Consider the following 19692-nt stretch of genomic DNA (forward strand, 5'->3'; position numbering starts at 1 on the left):
TCTCTTTGGCCCTCTGTCTGTGTCTCTTTTGCTTTTTGGCTATACAGATGTCTCTTTCTATCGTATGGTTTCTGATAGACACACAACAAATCAAAGTTGTTCTTCTTTATCTGCTGAGACCTTAGTAATCCCTCAAATTCAAACAAGGATTACTAGTGAGAAGATTAACATCTTTCAACTCATGCAAAAGTCAGGCTGGAAACAACAGGGGGTGGCCATACCACTCAGCAGGGCGAATTTCTCTAAAACAGGCAGAATTTACTTTTCTCTTTTCACTCTTAAATCACTGATGGCAAGAAAATCTGTTACCTACTTCAGTGAAAACATACATATATTTAACAATCAGGAGAGAAAATTAGTCTCTACTTTCTACTGGCAACAACAGAAAAATTACAGTACCAAGGAGTCCTCACATTTTGGTCCTCACAAACAGAAAACGCAGCAACAAGATGCTGAAGCTGAGTACCTCTGCAGCTTCGAGTAAACCACTTTGATATGATTATAGCCTTCTGGTAATGACCATACTGGAGTCTATTTGAAGCAGTTTACACTTTGCACAAATTACTTCTGACTTTGACAAAAGCCCAGTTGTTGATCACATCACCCTTAATCTGCTGCTGCACTCAAATAATATCCCCTTGTGGTGGCACGCGAACTTAAACACAGGGAGCATACAGCAGCTATTCATATTAAGGTCACGGCCACCGTGGAGCTTTTATTGGGGTTAAGTAAATGACAGACAGTCAGATGTGGATTTTCACCCAGTGTTTTGTGGATTTACTCACCAAACAAAATCTCTAAGTAGCGCAGCTCACATTAAAGCCAAGCTTGTGTCAGTGAGTTTATTAGATATTTTCGTTGATAAATATTTCTAAGTCATATTTAATACAGCTACCTGTGGAGGCAGGGGAAAGAAACTGTTTTGTTTTTAAAGATAGTCACAAGAGCAGTAGCATACTGGATTCACTGCAATTTAATTTGTACAGAAATTCATGGAAAACTTGCAACCATCAGCTAAATCGAGACTGTCTGATGATTTAGCATTTGTGGGTAACAGCCAATGTCTCAATGCTTCAGGCACAGCCAGGGACTGTATAATAGATGAAAAGCCTCTGGGTCTGAAAAGTAAAGCCAAAGCAGAAGTGACTAAGGTCTGGAGTCTTTCTAGTGGTCAGCAGGGGGCGACTCCTCTGATTCCAAATAATCAGGTTGAATGGAAATGATGGAACGCCAATATTCCATCCCAGTTAACCATTCCTAAAAAGTTCATGGTCTTCAAGTGTTTCACACATTGAAGTGTCCTCCATTTCTCAGTTAGAGAAAACTTGATCAGCTTTTGATTGTTCAAAAAAGACACCCAGGAGTTGGCTGTTCAGTTTTTCCAGTTATTATTTTAACATAGTCGCATCAGGTTTCACTAAGCTTGTGACGTTCAAATGCCCAACCCAGGTAGCTGCATTCATCTTTTGTATGAATGGGTGAAGCCGGTGGATATCCAAGCCAGTGTGCTGCTCATTGTTTCCAAACAGATACATTTAACAAGCTAACAAAAGCTCAGCCTTTGTCAGATAATAGCCAATAACATATTGAGATGGCATTTCACCAAATCTCCCCGGCTTTGCTCTCCACACATACAGTTTACGTGCCAGCAACTAAAGATATCACTGCTGTGCCTATGTATATAAAAATAGCAGTATAGCTGTAGTAGCTGCTAGCTGGCTGTAAACTTGCAGTATTCTTGGTAAAATTATGAAAGATTTTGTGACACTAGCCATAAGGTACACACTTTATAGGAGTAGGGAGCAGATGGAAGACTGCCTGGAGAAGTGGAGGCAAGCTCTGGAGAGAAGAGTAATGAGGAGGAATGGAAGTCGGCAGAAGCAAGACAGAATACAGGAGGACGTGTGTCCGAATGGGAGGGAGGTAGAAATGTGAGGGTGCAAGGAGAAGAGGCAGTACAGGTGGATGGGTTTAAATACTCGGGAGGGAGGGGTCAACCATCCAGATCAATGAACCGTGCATGAGAGAGGTGAAGAATAGAGTGCAGGCAGGATGGACTAGGTGGAGACAAGTATCAAGGGTGATTGGTGACGGAAGGACAGCAGCAAGAATGAAAGGTAAGATTTATAAGACAGTTGTGAGACCTAAGATAAGATGTATGGTTTGGAGACAGGGGGCAGAGCTGGATGTGGCAGAGTTGAAGATGTTAAGATTTTGGTTAGGAGTGAACAGGAGAGGCAGGATTAGAAATTAATATATCAGAGGTGTAGCTTGGGTCGAGTGGTTTGGAGACAAAGTAAAGGGAGCCGCTGAAAGAAGAAGAATATACATGGCTAGGGGCAAATTAGCTATGTACCATAGCCACACAGTATATAATTTAGCATCTTGTTGTTTAAATAAATGACATCTCTTTGAACTGTACACTTTACAAACAGTATCTCTTAAAGGAAATGGAAATGTGAATTTTTCAGAAGCTTCAAAGTCAAACCGAAGGCGTGCGCTCACCTGTTGGATGCCATGTTAGTGGGAACCAGTCCATGTGTTCCTGCACAGCTAACAGCACTAACACTCAACTCCATGTCCTCATCTTGCCGAGCTCTAACAGACCCCAAAATACCCCCACATTCAACCGCTCTTTAAACTGATGATTGATGACTGTTGATGACAGCACTCAGATCTGAAAGGTTCCAATTTGCTTCTTCTATAAATGACCCTGAGATGTGTTGTTTTGACACTTTGGTCAGAGATAGTGATAATGTGAGGTTTTGTACCTGTAAGCAAGGGGAAAATGCTGCTTGCTGTCTCCATGTTTTTCTTCCTTTCGGATATTCTTTCTTTCTCACATGAATTAATATTTCTGAGACCAAACGTTTGTTTGTAAGCGATGAGAGACCATTCTCATACCTGAATTTTCCACATGGTACAAGGACCCCAAACCAAAATCACTTGCCATAATCTATATAACAAAAAAAGCGAAATAGCTAAAATAAAAATTGTTAGTTTTTGCCAGATTTTTTGTTTTATGGTGACCCACTTTGCAGATAAGAGCATTTAAATAGTATGACTCAGGAGCTTGGCAACTTTGCGCACGCTAAAGGCTAACACTGGCTTGTAAACGTTTTCACGCTGTCAGTGTTAACCTGTTTATAATGTTAGCGATCTTACTTTAGTGCGCAGACAGCCTGATGACTAAATGCACATTTAAATACAGCTGGTCTTTAAGAGCGTAGCCACAAGCGGTTTGCTTGGCTTTACGTAGCCTGCCATATTTGTGGTGTTGGTCCCTTTTGCACCCCTCCACAATCGAACACACAAGATGTGTTTATGGTGACAGGAAAGATAATTAAACATGAGATGCAAATCGTGCCATCAGCTATAATTGGCTTGTCCTTTCATTCCATACATGTTCAATTATCTCAGAGTGAGGTATTGGTTCATCCGAATAATTAAAGCTTAGAGATTTACCAGCTAGCTTTGTCACCTTAAGAATTAAGGTCTGAAACAAACAACCTTCATATCAAGGTAAATTTCACAAAATAAAGCCCCCAAATAATGTGAAAATGTAAAGTCAGCAAAGTAAGCAGCCTATCTATGGATTCACGTTATGACATTTCTGCTCCAGAGGTCAGTAAACAACAGAAAAATTATACACAAACACAGAGAAAGCCAAAGAAAGGCAGATGAAAAGAGTGAGGCAAGTGGTAAAGATTTGATGCTACGAGCCCATACTGGAGCCAGCTGGACTGTTTGGGTACCTTTTTATTCACTAATGAAATAGAAGCAATATCTGTCTGACAGGTTCAGAAGAAGGAATGACATGAGGTGATAATATGAATTCTGTAGGATGTTATGAGATTAATGCTGCTTAATGTGGTTTGTTTTTCCCCTGAGGGCTGGAGGGAAGTGATGTCACTCACGGTCAGCCCAATTTAAATGAACATGGTGGTGTGTGTGTTTGCTCAGTCTTCTTTGTCTGGCTCTTTCTTCGTGATTTTGAAGCTGGTGCCGCAGCAGGAGGGCATAGGTGAAGGTCCTGCACAGCTGCAAAGCGGAAAGGGGGAGGGTGGTGGAAGAAAGCCTCCAGGCAAAGAGAAGGATTGAATAAGTTTTGGATTTTTTTAAATGAATTTTCCAGCACAAATAATGATTACAAAAATGAGATTAAGTATGGTATGTCATTAAAGTGCAATACCATTAAAAATTATAAAATAGCTTTTTTGGGGGGGCAAATATTTGTGATTCCTCTCTGGAATTAAAGAGCAGAAAATCTAAACTTGGAGCTGCAGTGTTTTCTGTGAAGCTCTGTGGAGGTTTGAGGAATGTGAAGAAAAACAGCTCATTGAAAACAGAATGAAATTTCAGTCAGCTGCTTGGACGGCAAAGATCTAAGCAATCCAGGCAAGTTTTCAGGCTGTTTAGTTTTTAAAAAAGTGAAAATGTTAAACAAGGATCATCCTCTATATTTTGCTTTGATTGCAGCTTTCTGTTCTGTGTTTAGTCTGTGCTGAACCACTGCACAGTGCCAGGTAGCATTACGCTTTAGACTATGTCATTTTGCAGACCCACAGTCCCCCTAATTACCAATAGGGTTAGATTGCAGACAAGTCTGAAAGTTTGTTTTTAATTTGTTGAAATTCTGTTAGTGAAATCCCATATGTGTAGCATTTGCTAGACAGTTTAAGTTTGCTTCGATATTACTGTAGAGTAAGAAAGTTTCCACTTTAGAATGGAAGAACCAGAGCAGCTGTCATGTTTTTTTTCTCCCTATAACTAGGCCCCGCATCATCACATGTTTTATTCTCAGAAATATTTGTGGTGCCCCTGTTTAGAGCAAATGGAAAAAGACAATTGAGCACTTTGGAAAAATAAAGAGAAATAAACAGTTTACGTAGAGGCCCGTGTTTAGATTGTGCTGCAGAGGCTAACACAGTCTGCACTACAAATGTAAGAACTATGTGAATCATTTTCTTGCTTTAATTAGAATCCAAATTGGTTATACCGTTGGAAGAGTCAATGAACTATTGACTGAATTGATCTTTTTAATTTGCTAGTTCATCAATACTTTACATTGAGTTAGCATGCCTTCATTTTCGCTCCGGCCTGTCGGTTTGACGTCAGTGAGCCCATTGGGGGCAGATGCAAAATTAACCAGTTGAATCAGGCCAGCAATGTTCTGCAACTTCAACTCCACGTTACAGGAAGTGATGCTCCAAAGGCAGAAGTTGTGCCAAAACATGTTAAACAAGAGAACTCTCGCAATCAGAGAAAGATCTAATAATTTAAGAACTCCTTAGGGAGATAATTAAAATGTAAACTCTCTGCCAAATTGAATAAGTGCGGCATGGCTGCAATCTCAGCTCCTGGTCTTCCTTTTAAAGGCTTTAGGAGACTGGAGAGACACAGTGTCTCTTGCTGTCTGTAATGAGATTCAAACAGTAAGAAATCAATAAACTATCTTAGTATGACCACAAACTAACCTTTCAAGCACCAAAATAGTGCTTCACTGGCCAATAGGAACCAGCTCTGCACACTTTCTTATTGCCTAGTGGTTTATTTGTTTTTTTTGTTTTTTTTTGCTGGACCACCATTTTAATTACTTTTCATTTATGCCTACAGAGGCTATGTCAGAGTTAAACAGCCTCGAGGAGGAGCTTTTTCATGTGCTAATCTTCGATTAAAAAAACCCACCAATATATTTGCACAGTTCCATGAGGGACTGTGGAGATTCTGAATAAGGTCAGCTGACTTTGGAAATATCTTGGATGAGTTTCTTCTTTTCCATGTGGTCATAACTGCAATCACAATAAATACAGAGGGAGCTGAAAGGCATAGCAAAGCTAATTTGTTTGTTGGCTAATTGAAGAACGGCATGCAGATTATTGAGCTTGGACAATATATTGTTTGGTTTACAGCTAGTGAGCTGGTGGCATTTGATGGATAACACTTCCCTCCAGATTTTCTCGATATTTGTTTTGAAATATGGATCCCATCATTGTACTACCAACTAAAAAGAATGAAGACAGTCAAAAAGGAACCATCATTTATAGTGAAATGGAACAAAAATGAATCATGTCTGGCTTTTTTAGCCCACTACGTGTAACGCTGAAATGGAAACACATCTGGATGAATTAGTTATGAGAGTGCCCACATGTGAACTCGCCCAGCCCTATAAAATATTAACATTTCAACACACTAGATTTATAAGGTAAGGTTGCAGTGCAATACAACACAGAATAGGAACTAGTCAAACTTGACTAAAGAAGAAAAATGCACCAGTGATTTTCATTTCATTCAGTTCCATTATCATCAGTGTGTCATTTAGCAGTCAAAAGCCTTGGCAATAATAGAATTACTATTCCTATTAGACTCAGTGTCATTGAGCTTCACAGTGAAAGAGTCTAGTGCACATAATAGGAAAGGATAAGACATTGAGAGCATTGCAAGTCTCTAAATGTCAGAGGTGCTCAAGTTCACACCACATGAACACACCCAGTTTTGTCAGCAACACAAGCAAAACAGTCTATGTAAATAATAACACTTTACTTTTATTGTAGCCAGTATAGTTAGCACTAATCAGAACAAAATAAACCCTCGCAGCAACTTAACCCAGTACCAGATTTGCATTTACATTCAAACCGCTTTTTCCCCCTCCTTTGTTATCTCAAACCAGGTGACTGACAATTCTCACAGAGGAAATCACATCACACACACAACACCCTGGAGCATATTTAGGTTTCCTAATCCGGGCTGCACATGCACACATATGCACACAAATTTCTCACCTCTCTGGGAGCTGACGTCCACATGCACCTCACTACGGCTTCAAGCACCTTACTAGGATACACACGCAACATGCTGAGACCCTGACCAAATACAATCTATTGCCATGGCACCCGGTGAGAGGTGACCGGTATCTGTAGTAGCTGAGCAGCCTCACAGCACTTCATTACTCCAAGCACAAACTCAGCTGCGAGCGTCTCCTCCAGGCTGCAGTGGCAGCAAAGCCTCCCGGTGTTTGTCCGTCACTCTCTGCAGAACAAAACACCGTCCCTCCATCCTTTTGTCTTATTGTCAGCCACAATCGCCGGCTGTCATGAGAGAAAGGGACTCACCGTGCTTGCCCCCCACTGTGGAAGAACAGGAGCCAGGTGGAGCAGCAGAGGCTGCAGCGACGGAGGAATCCCCCTGGTAGTGTATGTGTAAGAGTGTGTGTGAGAGGGAGCATGGAAGTGTGTGTGTGTGTATGTGTGCATGTGTGTGAGTGTGTGTATGTGTGTGCGCGCGTATGCAGGGAGTCAGAGCTGATCCAGCAGATGCAGGCGGGAGCCACCAATAGAATAAGGAAGAGGGAGAGGAGTGTGTGAGAGGAGAGAGAGGGAAAGACAGCAGAGGAGGGGTCTGGTAGCATTACATCATAGACTAGGGAATGGTAGGTTTGCAGGGGGTGGACTACGGGTGGGGGAAGGTGTGTGTGTGTGTGTCCTTGTGTTTGCGTTCGTGTCTGCATCACCGTATATTCTCCCTCTGCAGCAGACCACACGATGATTAAAGATTGTGTCCATTCTGCATGCAGTGCATTGTCGTCATGGTGCCTGCACCTGTGTGTGTGTGTGTGGTTGTGTACTCATGAGCAGAGCATAAAAAACACCTATAATCAGGAAGGTAGAGTAATCACAAGGACATGAACCACTTTTTGTTTGTAGATTATGGATCCAAACCTCCCGGTGGCTATAAATAAGTGCTCAGCTTACAGCTTTTATGTACAGATGTATCCCAGATGCTCATTTTGCTTTCCTTTTTGTTTCTTACACACTCAAACAGGCACAAAATGACAATCCAGTCTCCTTTCACCATAGGACATACTGTAAGCTAACTAATGGCTGCTATGTCAGTTTGAAAAAGCACTGATGGACACCCTGTTAGGAAGTTACTGACATTTCAGGTGAGTGATTCCAAACACTTTCTGCTTGCTTTGACATAAATGGAAAAGGGAAAAAAAAACACACACACACAAACTTTTCTTGTTACCCTATAGCAGCAGCAGCAGCAGCAATCACCTGTCTTTGTGCAGCGTGCCATCCCTAAAGAGAGACAGAGAGTGAGAAGAGAGGAGAGAAAGAGGGAGTGAAAAGGAAAGGCGTTAGTAGAAAAAAAGAAAACAATGACAGCTCAGGGTCATCCTTGCACCTCTGCTCTGTCTCTAGCAATCTGGCACAAGACAGGCAGAAATCGAGATAGGAAAGGTGCAGGTGGCACAAACACAAAGATAAGGAAGTCTCTTCTTCCAGCTCTCTTCATTAATTTTCATAAGTTGTCGGTGTTGAGCCCTCCAGGCTTTCTGTGACTTATAGCACATTTGTATGTTGCATGCAAGTTGAAGTCTCTAAATATTTGCTTAACGTCTCCTCTCCAAAGCAGACGCCACAAAATGTCTTTGCTTGTCCACACATAATATTTGAGAGTGTTGGTTAAGTTCTCAAACAGTCATTTTCCATTTCCTCTCTACTACTCTGTTTATTTCATGTTTCAAAAGCTCACAGAGTTTATTTAAAAAAACGTATTTGAAACAACATGTTTCTAAATAGTCTTTTTCTTTGACAGAGGAAATTAAATAAAAGTGGCAACATAGATATTAAACACATTTACCATCCTCTATTTTTGATGCTCTGGTTAACAATAAATGGTAAATGAACTGGATGTTATATAGCGCTTATCTACTATACCTGAACACTCAAAGCACTTTATAAAACATGTCTCATTGAGTGACTCATTCAAGCACTTTTTTCCATGCTTAAGTGGTTTCTATCTAACATTCACACTTCAGTGCATGCACTGGAGAGCAACGTGGGGTTAGTATCTTGCCCAAGGATATTTGGCATGCAGATTGAAACAGCCAGGGATCGAACCACGCGCTCTTCCTCCTGTGCTATAGGAGATTTTTGATCAAAGAAAAAACACTGGTTGCTACACCATTAAAATGTGAATCTGTGAATGAAATGAACCACATGGATTATCTCCTTACAATGCAAGGTTCTGCAAGGAAATTGCAATTATGCGAATGTGACACTCCACCCAGTTAACCAGTGTTGCTGACCAAGCACCCCATCTATGGCCTGACAGCAGTGCCACCCAATATAGACAATAAATGTTCCAGACCAGTTCAAGGTATTGACCCAGCTTCTAAACTCCCCAGATCCGAATCGGATTGAATGTCTGCAGGATGCACATTTCATCATGGCCCCACCCTGCCTGCAACAGGACCCAAAGGATTAGCTGCCACCAGCTAGACACAGAGGTGGCTATAGCGACATGCACAATAGGTAGTTTTAATGTTCTGGTTGATCTGTATTCATTATGTGTTATACTACAGATCAGGAAACAGGGCTTTGTTTAAAATTTAACAAACGCATTGTGACATGGGTTAATGCAGCACTTGTGCAGTTATCATACCTCAAAGTACAGGGGGAAATCTCTGTGGGGGAAAAAAACCCAACAACAACAACAACAAAAAAGGTGGAATGATTGATGATTGTTCTCCATTTACAGCATTTTTGGCACGATCGCTGTTGTGCTTTCAGAAGTGCTGCCTCGTGCTTCTCCTGCCAATTTACTTTTATGAGATATTGGATATTTTCACACTTCTTCTAATGATTCTTGCTTCTCTTTCAGTTTAGGGTTGATTTTCACTCTGATCAGTAGCTGTCCAAAGGAAAAGGAAAAACAAAATAAAACAATCTTTATCCTCTCACTATATGCAAAATTTTGTGTGAAAATTTGTTCCTCTTCACTGAGGATAGCAGTCAGAGCTCATAGTTGTACCATATTAGTTGGCCATTTTCTTGTTTGCAACTTTGTGGCAGGGGTCACTATGAGGTTTATCTTGTGAAGGGTAATGCTGCATACTTTTTCAGTTCAGCTCAATTAGACCTAGCCCCGTTTCAAGGTCAATTAGGTGCAACAAAAACTTTGCAATGTTTTCACGCAGATCACATTGGCATGTTTAAAGAATGAGACATTCTTCATGTATCCCTCACTCTCTTTTTATTTTCTCTCAACCATCTTATTCGTTGCAAGCTGTTAGATGAATTGTGACAAAGTGTGAGTGGGGGTGAATGATTTAGTCTAAATGTTCTTATAGCATTTGGATGTCCTAATCTGGCGCCAGGTTATTGTAGGAGTGAAAGTGACATTAACATTTAATTTGTTATCACAGCTATTCAATTCAGATGAGATTCTGAGTTAAATGATGCAATCAGAGAGCAAGAATTGTGATGTCAGAACTCTCGATCAAACACGTACAATTTATGACTATTAAACAGTTGACAGGATCAGCAAAAATCACTTCAGCTTTTGAATACTTTGATTTAGGTGTGGTGGCACTCCAGAAGGCCTAAATAAAATAAGACAGCATGAAAAAGTCTATCTTAACCAACTATTGACATAAACACACTAAGTGCAGGCAGCCTGATTAAAACGCATTCACTCCCCAGGGCCTTGCCACATTAAAGAAGAGAAATGAGAGGAGCCTTGATGATGCCCAAGTCTAGACAGGCCAGGAAGAAAAACTGTTTCCATCAGTCTCAAAAAGATTTTCAGACTCAGCCAGGCAGGAGCTTTCACCTTACAAAGAGTAAACATACCAGACCCCACATTAAGTGATCAGAAGTTCTTGTTGTCTAGATGAACCTGCATATCAGTGCCCACTTTGAACTGTTTAGATAAGAGCGATCTGCCTGATAACGCAAAAGAAAGATATAAGAAAACAGCTAGGGATGGGTACCGGTGTAGTAACCAGACCGAAAAGCAGCGCACATTTCGGTGCTTTATTTCGGTGCTTTTTTTTTTCCTGAGCTGTGACACACTTTAGATTCTAGCCAATCATTTTACGTTTCCGAGGATAGTAGGCGGGTCCACGTGCGTACGTTCTTTTAGAGCAGAGCTACAGATTAAAATGCCCAAGGCGAAGCGGTCAAAAGTCTGGCTGTACTTCACAGCAAAATATGCAAACTCAGCAGCCTGCAACAAGTGCTTTAAGCTGATACTGTGACACTGTCAAAGGAGGTAACACCTCAAATCCGATGAAACACCTGCCGACGCATAGCGTTTTTTTTTTTAAAGCCGTGAAATGCGCCGTATTTGATAGCTTCCTGCGAGACCTCACACCGTGCACATCTACTGCGGGTGTGGTGCCTATTATCGGACCCGGAGCCCTGCTAGTGTAGCAGAAATGATGACGGATGATGATGGCAGCAGCAGCCGTTCTTCTCTGCGTGAGTAGCTTCATGTTGTTCGTGTGTAATTTACGTTGAGTAGGCTAACCACATTATTAAATTAATGCATGTAAGGTGAACTGGCAAACACCGTCGTAGTTACATGAGGCTGTCTTCTTGTTTGATGGCAGATACTCCCTTCACCCTGGCCAAAAAGGCTAAAATGACCAAAGAAAAAGTGGAAAACAGCTTAACATGAGAGGTTTTTAGACAAAGTTTGTGTTTTTTCCATTGTTTAAGCACTGCTTCCAGCCAAGAGTGATACCATATATGCCCCATAGCTGCAGAAAAGGCTAACATTGTTATCTTTTTACAAAAAAACAGCTAAACATGAGAGGTTTTTGGACCAATTTTGTGTTCTCCATTCTTTAAGCACCGGTTTGAGCACCGTTTAAGCACCGGCACCATTTCAAAAGTACCGGTTTGGCACCGGTATCGGATAAAACCTAAATCCTGGCTAGAGTGTTGTAGTCCCACCTTGTGCTCCAGGTGCAGCTCTTCCTTGTTCTCCCTTTCCCCCCTTATCTGTGTGAATATAGGCATGGGTGCTACTAACTCTAGTATCTCACTTGTAGGTGTGGTTTTGGAAAGTTTCGAACAGGTGCATCTAAAACCATTTGTTGCTCTGTTCATGTGACAGTATAGCTATTTGCAACTCTGCATTTATTGACCTACTTGTTTGAGTCCTTGTCTGTTTTGTGTTTACTTGCTTGTCTTCGCTCCTATCTTAGAAAACCTGTTGTAAGGCCTCCCTAATACTTACCTGAATACCTGCTTGAGCGCCTCTCACCTGCAACTGGAAACTTGCCTGCAATTAGGCTCTTAGTTACTGGAACTCTAGCCCCGCAGAATGAAAGCGGGTTGTAAATTCTTGTCTTGTTATTTAGTGTAATCCCAGCCTCAGAACACCCATTGTTATTGCTGCTTCCTGAGTTCAGTTCATTAAAGCTGTTAAACTTCTGTGTCCTGAGTTTGAATCCTTCAGGTGAAACCTCGACAGAGACGTGAGTTGGACTGCAAAGTCTCCTCTTATATAGCAGTACAATTGTGTTATCAGCTCATGTTCTTTGCAGACATCATGTAAACTGAAACCATAACAACAGGCAAATACTGGTTCATCACAGACACTACAATAAAAATCTGCTGACCAGCTCAGATGTGAACAGACCTGGTGCAGCTTGACCCCAGCGTATTCGTTCAAGTCCCCTGCTATCTTTACCAAACTCCAGGTGGTGCTATGCTAAAATGATAAATAGTAAGGCCAGGATCAAAGTTATAAACATGGAGGAGAACACTGTTCTGGTGGTTAACTTGTTTGGACACACCCGATGCTTCCAAATTATTTCAGAGCTGCATGGCTATTGTTGAGGCTCACATAAAACAATACACATGCAGAGCTGTGAATAAGAGAATCAGGACGGCTTTTGCCAAACAGTGGAATGAGAATGCTTTTGCAGTGTGAACGTTAACAGGACAGCTCTAAGAGTTGGGAGATCAGTATTGTATTGCATATATTGTGTTACTGTAGTCACTGGAGTCAGAAGTGACCATATTTGTACAAGAAAGTGGAGGGCTAAATGATCAGTTAGTCTGATGCTCCGTCCGAGTTTGAGTCAAGATTTGCACTCTTAGACTGTAAAGATGCAGCAGAGAGAAAAAGATATGTGTTATTAGTGCTATGAATGAAAGCCTGTACAAACAGAGCTAGTCAGATTATTTGTCAAACAACTCAAACATCCTGTCTGTAGAGACCAAAGTCATTTTTTATTTTAATTTGTTAAGTTTTAACATGCAAATCCATTGGGAGATTGGCTCACCTTTGGAGCCAGCTTCAAGTGGCCACTCAAGGAACTGCAATCTTTGCCACTTCAGTGTTGACTTCATTGTTGCTGCTTGGTTGGAACTGTTGTGTACCCACACGACACTGGCTGAAGTTTGGAGATCATTAAACTGAAAAAGTCACTCACATTTGCAAAAACGTACCTTTGTAACCTCTTTGTTGGCTCTTTCTGACCTCAAAGTCCTTCTTACAATTGGTGTTGGTTTGTGCCTCATCCTCAGCATGACTCATCCACAAACATCTCTCCACCCTCTTGAAAACTCAACCATCACAGTAAATTCATTTATATACAAACTATATTGTTTATATCTTGAGTTTTTTTGCATGTGCTGTCTGTATATATGGTGGTTAAAACTTTTCAATTGCTTACCATGGGTTTGTGCACTTTCATCTTCACAGGAGGGTTGCACTTGTGCAAAGGTTAATGCTTTGAATGAAAGATAAAGTGACACCCTGAAGCTGTTTACAATATTTTTAAAGAATGGTCATTTCTTGCCCATGCTGGACAGTTTGTTATGGGTAGGTTTCAGTACAGCTCTGTCTTTCTAGTCTTACGAAAACAAAACTATGCCCTGTTGGGAACGGGCCACATCTAAAGTCAACATGGTGGCAGAGTTCCCAGGCTCTGGAAACTAAGCAGTCATTAAGACCACTGACATGAGAATGGCAAGCTAAGCTACAATGATTAGTTATTCAGTATGGCAGCATGTACAGTACATCTAGAAAAAACTGAATATTGTGAAATAAATAATCATTTTTACTTTAATTTATTTCAAAAAGATAAACTTTAAGTTTATCTTAAATTGTCTATATTTACTGCCAAATTTTTAAAATAGCAGATTTTGAGTAAATGAAAATTCGAACAATGTAAATACTGGGCATCTCTGTCTGGTTCAGTACACATAACTACAGTCATGGGGAAGACTACTGACTTTAAAGTTGTACAGATGACTAACATGAGCACTGTCCACACAGAATGTCATCTTCACTCGGTGAACAGCCAGCCTATTAAAGGGAAGCTCACTGGAAGAGAAAAGTGTTTCAGGAAAAAGGTGAACAAGAAACAAAGGTGACTGCAGCCTTGAGGGGAATGTCAAGCAAACTCAATTCAAGAACTTAAGATAGCTTCACAAAGAGTGAACTGAGGCTGGTGTCAGCGCACCAAGAGCCACCACACGCAGATCTCTACAGAAAAGGAGCTACAAATGTTGCATTCTTAATGTCAAGCCGCTCCTGCGCCATAGACAATGTCAGAAATCTGTGGGCTGAGGAGAAAAGGAACTGGACTGTTGCTCAGTGGTGCTGTCATCTTTTTAGACAGATCATTTTTTCATTTAATTTGGAAATCAAGGTCCTAGAGTGTGGAGGAAAAGTGGAGAGGCACAGAATCTGTGGCAATTGAAGTTCAGCATGAAGTTTCCGCAGTGATGAACTGTGAGGCCATGTTATTTGCTGGTGTTTGCGGCTGTTGATCCACATTCAGCATCTGCCTGGAGATTTTAGAGAACTTCATGTTCAAGCAGAAATACTTAATGAAGATGCCATTTTTTTTCTAGAATGTAAAAAAAAAAAAAAAGGTTTGTAGATAATGTTTTAATGTGATTGATTGACCATCCATCCATCTGAACGGAAGGTATTGCCAAGAAAAAGATTTGAAACCCTTAACCTCATAATGCAGGTGAACTGGCCACTATCAAAGAAATCTGGGCTTTGATAACACCTCAGCAATGCTGCAAGCTGATCGTCCCCATCCTACACCATATGTGACGCAGTAATTCATAGCAAAGCCAAGTGGTGAGTGTACAAATGAACATACTTTTCATGGGTTGGACATTTCTGTATTCTAACCCTTCACCTTCATTTTTTGAGTAAACTTATATTTCAATCTGAGAAAAAGGAAGGAAAATATTTGCTTTTGGTTTGTTAAGCTAAAAACTCCTCCTTCTATTTTTTTCTAGTTTTTTTTAATGAAAGACAATTTGTTTGTCATGTTGTCCAGCCAGCTATACAATACTACTATCCTTTTTTGTCTTATTTCCCATCTTCTTTCTCATCACCTTCCAACCAGTCCAGATGGCTTCTCCTCCCCGAGCCTGGTTTTGAAGGAGCGCTCTTCCTTCCCTTGGTTGCCAAGTGCTGCTTATACGAGATCATCTAATTATTGGGGCGCTTCCTCTGATACTGTCACTCTCTTAAACATCTTGAGATGACTGTTATTGTGAATCGGTGCTTTATAAATGGGACTGAATTAAAGCAGTTTACTGTTTTGCTGTTTCAGTTATACTTGGGATTTTCCCTGTTTTATAGCTCAAAATGTCTGCTGTGAAAAGGGTCTGTAAGACAGAGCCAATCAATAAGGGCTGTTAAAACAGTGTTTTCTTCAAAGACAGCAAGTCAAATTGCTTGACACAGTGAGGATCTCTGTGAAAGCTGTGTGAATTGATTTTTCTGATCTATAAACACACAGAAGTGCTACTTATAATGTTGACCTCTGGTATTACAGTAAATTTACTTACATCCGTTTGGAATGAAACAGTTTTAATTGCTAAATTTAAACTGGGGTTGTTCTGCTTTTATCTGACAGCTTTCACTGAACACAGAGAGGACACATGCAACATGCAACTCACTGAGCCAGAATAATGCTTAATATGCACCACTCTTGAACCAGCCTGCACAGAACCTGCTGTTGGGAAATGCAGAAAATCTTTTAGGAATTTCCAGGAATAGCTCGGTGAAAGTTGGAAAATAAACAGATTCCTTTTATCATATAGCAAAGTAATGAATGTATGTGTATACATTCTTGTATAGACAGGCAAGAAAGCAAAGGAAAAACAACATAAAACATCTTACTAGTAGTAAAGTCATTTATCAGATATTGTTAGCTGTTGGATAGAGAGTTAAGCCTGTCACCTCACTGCACGGAAGTCCTGGGTTTGCTCCATATAAACACGTACAGGTTTACATGTTCTCTCTCTGCCTGTGTGAGTTTTCTCCTGGTACCATGGCCTCCTCCCTGCTATCTGTCTGTGTCTGCTGACAAATTGGCCCCTGTGATACACTAAATCCCAGTACTGAGAGGGCATTATGATAACTTGGATAAGTGCCAGCCTCCCCATGAGTATGGACTAGATAAATGACAAGTGACTTAAAGTGACGAAAAAAGGTGCAGCAAGCATAGCCTTTAAAAGATGGACATAGTCGCTGTGAAACTGCCCGTCGGTTAGTGGGGTTCCACTGTGAAGCACTGAGCTGACAATTTCACTAAAAACTTGATGGTTTGAAACAAGATATGATGAATAATGTTTGAATGTGACACACCCAATGGCAGTTACTTGTGAATTAAAAGTAGACCTGCTCTGAAGCATATCCATCATAATCCCCCAGTTTGAGAACAACAGGGATCTCAGTTTACAAAGTGAGCATCATATTGTATTCAAGGCTTGAAACTACAAATTGAGATCATAAGGTTATCAGAAAAGCATTTACCAAGTTCATCAAGCAGCCAGGCTGAGGGCCATTTTATTAAAGATTTCTAAATAACTGGAGATATTTAGGATACCACAATTGAGCTTTGCTGGCCATTAGAATGAATCCAGTCAGCCACCAGATCCACTCATTGTATTGGGTGAATGGTTAAAGTTCATCTTTAGTTTCTCTACATAAATCTTACCTGCATTTTATTTTGATGTTAAGAAAAATACTTGTATTTCAAGAGCGTTCCCTTTAAGTGCACTGCAAGCCATACATCTAATAATGGGGACATAAGAAATAGATCAAAGTAGCCTTTTACCCTGGTCCAGATAGTGTGAAATGCTCTGTGTCCACCCGTGAGGTACATTTCATGATGTTGGGTTTTTCAATTTCAGACACTGCCTAACCAGCACTATTTATGGTTTCATTTAGTTTGGTTTTTCCCCATTAGAAAAGGGAGAGTGGAATACCTTAATGCACAAAGGTGTCCCCTGGCGCCTCAGCTCTCCCTATCAGCCCAGACACCCTCTTCTTTCAACATCATGCCTGCAATGTTCCCTGTTGCCTTGGCAACCTTACGGCCAGCCAGGCCTTTTACTCGCTCTGGATACACAGCGACTTCTGTTCTTGCCCCCAAGCAGCTGAAGGAGGATTCACTTAGGTGGTGCAAAGAAAAAAGGTGCATGCATGCCCTTTTCCGTTCTCCCCAATGGACGATTACCATAGCTCCACACAAACCGAAAAAAGCCTTTTCAAATTGATGTGGTGGTGGTGCACTGCATACATAGTCTGAAAACCACTAGTGTGCATATAGGAACAGGGTAAACGCTGTTAAGGCTCAACGATGTAACGTTTTGGGTTAAAAAGACGTATTTCCACTGCGAGGAAATGCCATACAGAACTGTTGAAGAGTTTGCTACAATATACTGTAAAGAAAAACACTGTTTCTCTGTTCCTTTTATCCACAGCTCGAGTTCACTGTACAGGGCAAAGCCATCCCTTTTAAACAATTCAGCATTTTTAGAAATAAGCTTATGGGTTTTATTTCCAATGAGAAGACAACCATCATACACGTGACTTTAAAACAGGCGATGGGGATTTACCAGGCTTAGGATAAAGATTGGAAGCAAGACGAAAGTGATAGCCCGGCTTTATAGCTAAAGTTAAAAAAAAAAAACCTATGCATCAGCATTTCAGGATGTATGTATAAAAATTTGTAGTGAGTAACATTTGCACCAAATCTCTGATCATTTGTCTTAACTGGACCATTAAGTATGCTATATTTTTATATTTTTAAGGAAATTTCTTCTTTTCCTCCTACGCACCTGTCATTGACCCAGGTGTGCAGGACTTTCTAATTGGTAGTCAAAAGGTGAAACTGGTCACAAGCAAACAATTGCTTACTAGCAGGCTGCCATAACTGCCCACAGTGCGCATGGAAGATGCTGACTTGCAAAAACGTGCCTATATTTGCTGAGCAATAGTGTGAAAAGTGACAATTGCACTTTTTAAAACATGTTGGTTTAGGTGTTGAAGCACAGCTTTACTTTAAAGGCAAACTGAAACAGTTTCCAGTTTGCGTTGCATTTTATCAAGTTTCACTGCAGCCTGGTGAGTAGTTGTCCAGCGTCTGCAACCCAGTCAGCATATTCTGCACAATCTGCTAGTTAACAAAGTTATTGCAAAGAAGTTTTTGTTGCAGCACCATCTTTGTGACCAATTTCACAAAGCAACAGCTAGGGACCTCCAGTAACCACCTGCCAGCCTGTTGGAGAATATACGTTTTACTTCAGGACGCCTGGGGGTGTTGTCAGCTGGTCACAAGTGGCCTCTGTGACTGAGCCCTTAGCAAAGTCAAATTAGTTGACAGGAACTGCAACTATCTGGCTAGCGAGAGAGATATCACTATCAACACCAATGGAGTGCTGACAATATATTACATTTAAGATTAAAGCACACACACTGAGGGTCAGTCAGTGAGATACAGCACCTGTAAAGAGACAAGTGGCATCATATGAAAGATGAAAAACAGTAAAAATGAACACTGTTGTTGGCAAGAGAGTTTCTGAGAGCACACCATCAGTAACTTCAGGTTATTAGTGAATCTACATGCTGAATATTTAGTTGGTCAAGCAGCAGATTTTCTTTTTTTGAGGCCTTTAAAATATTGGTGTGTGAGACACTAGTATACGTTCTGTGAGAGTGTGTGTTTTCTTTTTAAAGGAGCACAGCACTGAGACATGTTAGCAGGAAAAGAGCCTCAGTCAGTGCAGCAGAGATTTTAAACTGTTTTCTCTGAAGGTCATTACATCACCATTTGGCAAAAGATTCCTCCTGGCTCCATCTCTTAACACATAGATAATGGTATAAAATTCACTACTCATTTTTGAGGTTTCTTGCCTTTAATAGGTAGGTGAGTGAAGAAGAGACAGGAAAACAGGGAGAAAAAGAGCAGGGGAAGAAACGTAGCAAAGGGTCTCGAGCTGGAATCAAACGCAGGTTGCTGTATTTGAGTCTGAGGCACATGGTCATCTGCTCAACCACTGAAGTAAACGGTCAACTACCAAACATTTATTTTAAAAAACATGTATGAGATCCAAAATGCTAAAGTATTTATTTAAATTCAAACAATATTCAGAGACACAGTGAGATGCCCGTCATATGTCACTTGCTCTGCTCTGTTAAGCTAAGTAATTAAACAGGTTTACATAACTGTGGATTCTGGGACGTGCCAAGAGTGTCCAGCTGGCAAAATTGTCTCGTTCCTTAAAAGTGACAGTACGAAATACCAGCACAGATTGCTTGTAGAATCAGCACAGGTGTCTTTAGCACTTTGCTTTATTGAGGAAAAGTAAAGTTTAAAAAAAAAAGAAGTAAAAAATGTTGTAAGGGTGATAACTAAAGAGCAGTTTCTGTTTCGCCATAATATCCCCAGCACACAATGTGAGACATGTACTGACCAGGGGGACAGTTCCCAGGCTCTGTTACGAGGGATTGTAACGAGGATGGTTATCACTTTGTCTCCTCAGCTGTATCTCATCAGCTTTGACTGCCTGGTTTTATCTTGAAGGGCCTTTTACTCAGTGTATGTTTTCCTTCCCTTTGGCAGAA

General features: G+C 40.8%; 1 protein-coding gene across 1 annotated transcript in view; it reads right to left on the reverse strand.

The window, feature by feature from the left end:
• The window catches only part of sema4bb (sema domain, immunoglobulin domain (Ig), transmembrane domain (TM) and short cytoplasmic domain, (semaphorin) 4Bb), a 64368-nt gene extending 57049 nt beyond the window's left edge, over positions 1 to 7319 (reverse strand). Inside the window, exon 1 of the mRNA XM_087830381.1 lies at positions 7113 to 7319. The gene's annotated coding sequence lies outside the window, so the exon portion shown is untranslated. The remainder of the gene's footprint in view (positions 1 to 7112) is intronic.
• Between the last annotated feature and the right edge of the window lie 12373 nt (positions 7320 to 19692).

Source organism: Neolamprologus brichardi, chromosome 1 (genome assembly GCF_056152115.1).
Source record: "Neolamprologus brichardi isolate AB-2024 chromosome 1, ASM5615211v1, whole genome shotgun sequence".
Lineage (NCBI taxonomy): Eukaryota > Metazoa > Chordata > Actinopteri > Cichliformes > Cichlidae > Neolamprologus > Neolamprologus brichardi.